Raw genomic sequence first — 9,783 nt, 5'->3', positions numbered from 1 at the left:
TGTCCAACTACAGATCTTCTTACTGTTACGCGGTCTGCTTAAATCCAACATGACTCAAACATCAGGTCAATGCAGATGACAAAAATTTATTGTAATCAAGCCGCTACTGACCAGCCTGGCCCCAAATTCAGAGATGGCGCCTGCTTCTGCCTCCCAAATGCTGGGGTTAAAAACGTGCAATAACATTCTCAGCTAAAGACCTTTCCTTTCTTTAGTTTTTGTTTTGTTTGTTTATTTTTCTGAGATAGGATAGGATCTCACTATGTAGCGCTGGCTGTCCTGGAATTCACTATGTAGACCAAGCTGGCTTCAAAAAAGATCCACTTGCCTCTGTCTATGGAGTTCTGGGATTAGATTTATAATTCTGAAAAGAAAATTAATAGAAGTCCACATGTCCACTTCCACTTGCATAGTTAATCAGGGCATTTCAAATCTGTGTTCTTGGATGTGGCACTTACAGCTGGTAGAAGGATAAACTCTTTTCCTCTGAGAAGTATGTTCTACATCAACATTACAGATACTAAAACCAAGGTACCAAAATAAGTTACTTTTCATAGTAAACATAACTATTAGCTGGAAAATTTGAGATGCAGGGCTAAAGAGTCTGACCAAAACCTGGGTTTCTAAACTAAACCATATTGCTTGCTTTAAATAACTAATAGTATGCATATTTTACCATTTATTGCTCTAATGCAAACACTAACATACAGCAAAGTGTTTTTAATTTAATTTAATTCCTTCCACAGGCTCCTGAAGCCTAGTTAGATAATACTAAGATAATCTCAATGATGTATGTCTGACATTCAGAGAACCGAAGTTACTAACTTGTGGAAAAGCATAGAAATGTAGACCATCAGCTCAGTTTAGGAAGGTTCATAATCTTACCCATATTTTTGTTGCCTTTCAGTGACAGTCAATGAGGATATTCTGTTGATTTTACTTTCTCAGTTTCCATATGTATAGTTTCATGACCCAATTTGTTACATTGTTCATTTTAAACACTCATCAAGTCTCTTCCCCAGACACTGTGTCTACATTCTGGCCTCTGGATGAAGTAAAACTCTTGGATGGTAATGGAGATTTTATCTCATTTTAACATCCTGTTAGTTTGCCAACCACTCCTCATATTCCAGCCCTGTCAAACTGTTTGTAGGTCCCAAAAGCACCTGGGTGAGATGGGTTCTCCTCCCCTCTCTTTTCCTTATGACTTAGCATGCTGAGTCCTAGGCTGGAGTTACCCCAAGAGGGGTAGCAAGGGAATTCTTCAAATGAATTTGCCAAACCATTTGGAGATGAGGTCAGTTGAGATTCCAAAGAAAGAAAGAAGAAGTAAACACTAGGGGGATCAATTCAAAGTCCATATGAGGATTTAAGAAATATGGCGCTGAGCCATGACAAGTTTGTATGGTTGAGCAACATATGTTCATATTTTCCTGCTCTGGGAACTAACCTACGCAGCTTTATCAGAGCCTGGGAATTTTCAAGGCTCCATCTTAGGTTCAAGCCTACAGGGAAAAAAAACACATGCAGCTGGCCAGGTCATGGAACAGTCAAGGTACTCCGTGTCTCTCTCAGGGCACAGGAGGAAAGCAGAGGGATCTGGAGGGCTCTCCATCTCTTTGTCTAGAACACTTTCATATGTTATTCAAAAGGAGAAAGTATTCCAAATGGTGTCTACTGGTTACACTACTCTGCTCAGTTCTACTGAAGTGGAAGTCCTTATTTCCTCTGACTCTTTAGCCTGACTGCAGTAACTTACTGCCTTAACTATGTAGGAAAAAAAAAAGGCCTCTTACTGAAGCATTTCACATATGTTTACTCCTTAAATCCTTGTAATAGGATTGAAATCCATCTCCCAATATCTTCAAAGATATATTTGGGGGAGGCAAGATGGCTCAGCAGAGAAAAGTACTTGCCTCCCAGCCTGTGGCCTGAGTTCCATTCCCGAGACTCACGTGGTGGAGAGAACTGACTCTTGCTAGTTGTCTTGTGATTGCCATTTGCAGGAAATAGCACATGTGCACCTGCGCACACTCAGAGATATAAGCAAGTGATAAATATGAAAGATTGTTTCGAAATGAAAAGAATAAAATTTTTGTCTCAGGGTACAGAGACAGTCCCTGAAGAGGCTGGTGTGTGAACTCAGGAGGAGGTCTTGCTCAGTGAATTCCTTGACTACCACAGCACATTCTTCTTCAAAACTAATTTTCCCTGTCAACAAATGCCAACACATGTGCTGATCTTAAAGGTTCAGAGACAGGTTTGAGTGCTGTCTTAACAGAAAATGTTATTATTTATTATTATATTTTATTAAAGTGCTTATCAATTAATTTTTTTAAATTTAAGTTTATTTATTTATTACAATTTATTCACTTTTTATCCTGCTACAGCCCCCTCCATTGTCTCCTCCAAGAATCACCCTCCCACTTCTCCCTCATGCCCTTTCCCTAGGAGGGAAGGACCTCCTCCCCTTCTATCTGACCATAGCCTATCAGGTCTCATCAAGGCTGGCTGCATCATCTTCCTCTGTGGCATGGCAAGGCTGTACCCCCCAGGGGGAGGTGATCAAGAGCCGGCCACTGAGTTCATGTCAGAAACAGCCCCTGTGCCCCTTACTAGGGAAGTCACTTGGAAACTGAGCAGCCAATGGGCTGCCTTTGAACAGGGGGTCTAGATCCTCCTCATGCATGGTCCTTAGTTGGAGTATCAGTCTCTGCAGGTTCCTCCCTCCCCCAAGGCCCAGGTATTTTGGCTCTGTTGTTCTCCTTGTGGAGTTCCTGCCCCATCCAGGTCTTTCTATCTCCCTCTTCTTCCATAAGGATTCTGCCCAAAGTTTGGCTTTGAGTCTCAGTATCTCCTTCGATAACCTGGTGGGTAGAGTATTTCAGAGGTCCTCTGTGGAAGGTTCCTGTCCTGTTTCTTGTCTTCTCCTATTTGTCTATCCTGTTTGCCCTTCTGAATGAGGATTAACCATGCTCCCTAGGGTCTTCCTTGTTGTTTATCTTCTTTGGGGCTATAGATTTTAGTATGTTATCCTATATTATATGGCTAATACCCACTTATAAGTGAGTATATATTATGTGTGTCTTTCTGCTTCTGGGTTACCTCACTCAGGATGTTCTTTTCTAGTTCCATCCATTTGCCTGCAAACTTTATGATCTCCTTGTTTTTAAAATCCAGACACACTAAACCTTGTAGAATAAAAAGTGGGGAAGAGACTTGACCTTATTGGCACAGGAGACAACTTCCTGAACAGAACACCAATGGTACAGGCTCTAAGATCAACAATCAATAAATGGGACCTCATGAAACTGAAAAGCTTCTGTAAAGCAAAGGACAGTGTCATCAGAACAAAACAACAGCCTACAGGCTTGGAAAGGATCTTCACCAACCCTGTATCTGACAGAGGGCTAATATCCAGTATATATAAAGAACGCAAGAAGTTAAACAGCAACAAACAAGTAATCCAATTAAAAAATGGGGAACAGAGCTAAACAGAGAATTCTCTGTAGAGGACTATCAAATGGCAGAGAAATACTTAAAGAAATGCTCAACATCCTTAGTGATTCAGGAAATGCAAATCAAAACGACCCTGAGATTTCACCTCACACCCATCAGAATGGCTAAGATCAAAAACTCAAGGGATGATGCATACTGGAGAGGATGTGGAGAAAGGGGAATCCTCTTCCATTGCTGGTGGGAATGTAAACTTGTACAACCACTTTGGAAACCAATCTGGCGCTTCCTCAGAAAATTAGGAATAGTGCTACATCAAGATCCAGCTATACCACTCCTAGGCATATGTCCAAAAGATATCCCACCATTAAATAAGAACATTTGCTCACCCACATTTGTAGTAGCTCTATTCATAATAGCCAGAATCTGGAAACAGCCTAGATGTCCCTCAACAGAGGAATGGATACAGAAAGTGTGATACATTTACACAATGGAATACTATCAATTGATTTTTATGGGGATTATATTAAATCCAAACCATACTTTTACTTTCTTATTAGTATCCTGTAATTAACTATCTATTTTTAAACTGTTTAACATAACTTGTGGGTTTGTCTAGGCTCTGGAAAGTTGTTTTTTCCTGTGTGAAACTAACTCACTCATTGAAAATATGTTTCTCATGCTGGCCTCATTTCTATCCCCCTCAGTATTTCTCACACTTAGAAAACTTCTTTCCATCAGCCACACTCAAGAATTCCAGGGCAGCAGGAAACGAATGTACACAAAAGTGGAGCATTATTGCTTGGGATAGGCAAACTAGAGCCTGAAGCAGTAACTTCAGGAGTTATAGATTACATGCTTGACAACATTAACATTAACAGTATTAACAATATTACGGAGGTAGTTAATTGATAAGAAGAGAAAATGTACCCAGATGGATGGAACAAGATGTGCATGTAAGTATTGCTTGTAACAGAGAAAAGTAAAATAACAAAAATTCATTAGTAAATAATTAATCTAAGAAAAACATCCATAAACCATTCCTACAACCGGGTGCTGTGAAGGTGGGAGGAGGGCTAGCACGGTGCTCAGTGTATCGGAGAAGGGGCGCTGGCAGAGCCTCGGAGACGGCATTTCTGAAAGTTCCTAGCCTTAAAAGAAAGAACCATTTCCCACAGAAATAGTAATGCAAGCATAAAGAAATATATGGAAGACTAAACCTGAAGTTGTGAATAGCAGTTATTCCTGAAGAGCTGGGAGGGATGTGCATGGAAATTTCAGTGGCTTCATCATTCATCATTGTATGTGTCTTCACATTGAGAGCTGCATTAATAGTTTACTATGAGACTGAAACATCCCATCTCTCAGTGAAGCTCCTTATGAAACAGGAAGCAAAGAACTCAAAATATCACTAGGAAGTTCCTGAAACTTCCAGATACAATAGTCCTTTCCTTCCCCAAGAGTGCAGAAACAATAAAAACTGAGAGTCACTCCTTGACAAGCCTAGAGGCCAGGGAGAAGCTAAGATTAGCTCAACTGTGTACAGGAAACAAAAACCAGCTGAGCTGCCTGGAGGAAGACCAGCTCAATGGAGCCCTTTGGAAAGACACTCTTGAACCTGGTTGTGCCATGCAGTGTGCTCCATCTTCCCAATTTGGGGGAGCTGTCACCCATGCTGGCTGGGGTGGGCTTTGACAATGGGGTCTTTGTGTCATTTCTGTACCTGTAAGTACCCCCCCACTCCTATAATCCTCTAAGTTACCCCAATAAATCTCAGTGGTTCACCAAGCTGGACATTTGTGGTATCTGTGGACATTTCCTCATGTCTTTCCAGAAGAAATCTGTAACATAGCCCTCATGTTGCTACACCTGTAGGAGATCGATTCTGGTAGGCCCAGAGGGTTCCCAAGTCCCTCTGCACCTCATCTAGGCATTCAAAATAATCTCTAATGGCTTATGATTCTGAATGCAGGCTGGATGCAAGGTCAATGCTATGAAATTGTTAAACTATTGTAGGAAGCAATTTTTAAAAAAGTCTGAACTAGATGTAGCAGCATACACCTATAATCCAAGGTCATGCTTGGCTGAGGCAGAATGGGTTCCAGGCCAGTCCGTGCTACATGCTAACAATAAAATGGGGACTATAAATAGTAAGATTATATATGTTCATTAAAGACAAAAATTATTAAATTTTATTTTATTTTATTAATTCACTTTATTCACTTTGTATCCCCCCATAAGCCCTTCCCTCCTCCCCTCCTGATCCCACCCTCCCTCCCCCTTCCTCATGCATGCCCCTCCCCAAGTCTCCTGATAGGGGAAGGTCCTCCTCTCCTTTCTTCTGATCTTAGTCTATCAGATCACATCAGGAATGGCTGCATTGTCATCTTCTGTGGCCTGGTAAGGCTGCTTTCCCCTCAGGGGGAGGTGATCAAAGAGCAGGCCAATCAGTTCATGTCAGAGGCAGTCCCTCTTCCCATTACTAAGGAACCCACTTGGACACTAAACTGCCATGGGCTACATCTGTGCAGGGGTTCTAGGTTATCTCCATGCCTGGTAGTTGGTTGGAGTATGAGTCTCTGGGAATACCCCTGTGTTCAAATTTTCTGGTTTTGTTGCTCTCCTTGTGGGGTTCCTGTCCTCTCCAGATCTAACTATTTCCCACTTCTTACATAAGATTCCCGGCACTCTGTCCAACAGATGGCCATAGGTCTCAGTGTCTGCTTTGATAGTCTGCAGGGCAGAGCCTTTCAGAGGCCCTCTGTGGCAGGTTCCTAGGTTGTTTCCTGTTTTCTTCTTCTTCTGATGTCCATCCTGTTTGCCTTTTGGCATGGGGATTGAGCATTTTAGTCAGGGTCCTCCCTCTTGATTAGTTTCTTTAGATGTACAGACTTTAGTAGGTTTATCTTGTATTATATGTCTATATCAGTGAGTATATCCGTGTGTGTCTTTCTGCTTCTGTGACACCTCACTCAGGATGATCCTTTCCAGGTCCTACCATTTACCTGCAAATTTCATGATTTCCTTATTTTTCATTGCAGAGTAATACTCCATTGTGTAGATGTGCCACAATTTCTGCATCCATTAAAGACAAAATTTTAAAGAACACTTTCTTTTATTTATCATTGGTTGAATTTTCCAATATGTAATTTTTGAATGCAGAGAACAGAACATCCTATATAAAGACACACATGTGAAAAAAAAAAAAAAAAGCAAGGCCTGAACAGGTTAGAAATGTTTAATGTAGGCCTACAAGAATTGCAAGTGATAAATTTTACATGATTAAATTATGCACTTATAGATCTTTAAGATTAGCACATGTTGAGGATTCTGTTTTATCTTTACCAATGAGGCAACAGGTAAATGTTATTTAGTCCTAAGAGCGGGGACATGTTCAGAGAAGGAACATTTGGAAGTGTGTGAAGATGGAGCCCTAAACAATTTCTTCTATAGTGAGAAAGGGAAGGCATTTGGCCCTGTGCTGGATAGAATTAATGTACATACCTACATAGAGACAAAAATGGTGCTCCAACTACTCTCTGCTTTCATGGTGCCCCACCAAAAGTCCGAATGGGAAGGGGAAGCTTCCTTTGTTTCTGAAGCATGGATTTCTGTCTGCTAAAACATGAGGACAGCAATAGGCAACTGGAAGCCTGGCTGGTATTACTTTCAGGGTCTTTGCTACATTCTTATGGTGGAACTTGGTGCAAGTGATACTTAGTTTACTCCAATATCAAATGAGAATAACTACATTAGAAGTGTGTCATGAGTCACTGTTAAATAAGGAAGCGCACGTAATGTGCCTGTAAGCATTTAATGAACATGGGTTATTGGCCCAGTCACAAGAACACATTAAGATGCTGGCCCCAGGACTGCCATCTCTGAAACCAGGACCTTCAGCATTGGGATACTCCAGGACATGAGCTTTGCTTACATTATGGGGCTGAGTTCATTTGCACACTGACCTGATTCCCCTCCTTTGACTTTTTAAATTATCTGGCATGATTCAGTTTCAAATATTTTACTTGTTTCTATCCTTAGAAATCATATGTTCTTATCCATTTATCTACTATCTACTATCTCCATCCATCTATCTATCATCTGCCTATCTATCTATCTATCTATCTATCTATCTATCATCTAAAATATTACTACTTTGTCTGTAATTTAATTCTCCTTCCTCTACCTCCAGATAGCTGGGATTACAAGGATAATTATTGCCCAGGAATTAAATGTGTTCTGTAAAATTCTCCCATAGTCTTCAAATTTCTTGACTTTTTCGTTCACTGACTCTTGTCTTAGAATACAAAGTCGATACATTTGATTGATAGATACACTTGCAAATATTAATCTGCTATTTCTTTACTATGCCTCTGTAGTCCTGAAGTGAATTGTAATTTTTTTTGTATGTTTCAGTTCCACTGACTTTAGTTTTAGGAAGTTAAGTGTGTCATAAGTCATCATTATTCCCTTTCCTTTTTATAACAGATATTATCACATAAGATAGTTTTTGCAATAATGAGCTAATTGCATTATATATCCATTTAACTTACAAACTTATCTCTATTCTTTCAAGAAATGAAGAGAGGGAAGATTACAGATATTTCTGCCAAGGGAAATTGACAATGCCACCTGTCCTTTATCAATGAGCTTTATCTATCCTTCATCAATGAGCATATGCTCAGAATGTTGGTGACCTGAGACACACACTTATTTTCCTCTCTACGTTCATATCATACAGACATTCTCTTTCTCTGCTTTGTGTGCAGCTTGTACTGTTAACATATCATTAATCTCACTGTGAGGAGAGTAATTCTTACACTTCTGGTTGTGAGCCTAGCCTTTAACAGCTGAGCCATCTCTCCACCCAGGATGTAATTCTTATTAGAGTTTTGTGAGAGGCCTAGTGGCCTAGGCTGGATTCAAACTCACTAAGTAGCTCCTGATCTTCTTGATGCCAAGTGCTGGGAGTACAGACATATGTCACAACACCCAGCAATTCTTATACTTTAAAGGTATGGCTGCATGAAGACACAAGTGGAAAATTCCACATTTGAGGTTATGTGACAAGACACTGTCAAAGAACAAGTATGCTGAGAATGTTGTAAAAGTGATCTTCAGGCAATTTGCATAACATGTAGATGAAACAAATGACTTTTGTGTTTAGATGTGGGTCTATCCCCAGTGTAAAAGTAACTTTATTTTGCTGATGTAATTGCCATCTCAGAGGCTTACTGCCTCCATCTGCTAACCTAGGCCTAGTTCTGAAAGCATCTAGACTCCATACAATCTAATCTAGGCCTAGAATGCTTTCAGTTTCTTCCTGCTGTAGCTTCAGGTGACTGTTCTTCAGGCAAGCAATCTCTAATGTCTCTTTGTATGAGGTAACTAGTCCCATTAGATTAAAGCCCCACTCTATTCACCTCAACTATTTTTATTTGCTTTAAAGTCTTTATTTTTAAATATAATAAGCCACATTATGGATTTGGAGTGTTAGGGGGACACAAATCAATACAAAACATTGTAATGCAAAAATATCCTTTATTTGCTTGTCTAATTGTCATCTGGACGCTTACTGCCTCTGTCTGCTAACTAATGCCTAATCCTGGAAGCTTCTAGCATCCATACAATCTAATCGAGGGCTAGAATGTTTTCAGCCTTTCAGATTTACTGTTAAACAAGCTCATCCTTTCTAGCTTCTTCTAAACTCTGGCTGGCTGTTTCAACTCTGCTGTTCTGGCTCAAATTCCCTCCGAGATGACTGATTCAAGCTGGCTTCTCTCAAATTCTGATTGAATTGCCCTGCTTGGCCTCAAACTAACTCTAACAATCTGTTCTATTCTTCTGATTCCTCATTCTCTGGCTCGTTCTGTCTTATCTGTGTCTAGCTTGTTCTCTCTTCAACCTTTCTGTAAAACTCTCCCAGTAAAAACTGCCTTTGAATTCCACAAACTGAACTGCCATGAACTCAAGTTCTGCCTCTCAGCTCACTGACTCAACTGAACTGACCAGAACACAGATCTGCATGCCTCTGTCTCCGAGTGCTGGGATTAAAGGCCTGTACCACCATGCCTAGACCTTAATTTTTCTTAACCTGAAACTTGCTCTATACCAGGCTGGCCTTGAGCCTCAGGCGTGTTTGTATTCCAGCCAGATCACATAGACCTAGAAGGTCTTTGAATGTGAACTCTTGCCACAGTAGCCATATTCTGAACTAAAACTCCTCTATACCCCTGGGCATCTCATTATGTACATACAAATCTTTTAAGATCCAAAAAAAATTAGATACACGTCTAGTCCTAAGTTTTTTTGGATAATGGAGATAAA

This window comes from Meriones unguiculatus, chromosome 3, assembly GCF_030254825.1.
Source record: "Meriones unguiculatus strain TT.TT164.6M chromosome 3, Bangor_MerUng_6.1, whole genome shotgun sequence".
Taxonomy (NCBI): domain Eukaryota; kingdom Metazoa; phylum Chordata; class Mammalia; order Rodentia; family Muridae; genus Meriones; species Meriones unguiculatus.
Note: the sequence above shows the minus strand (reverse complement) of the source record.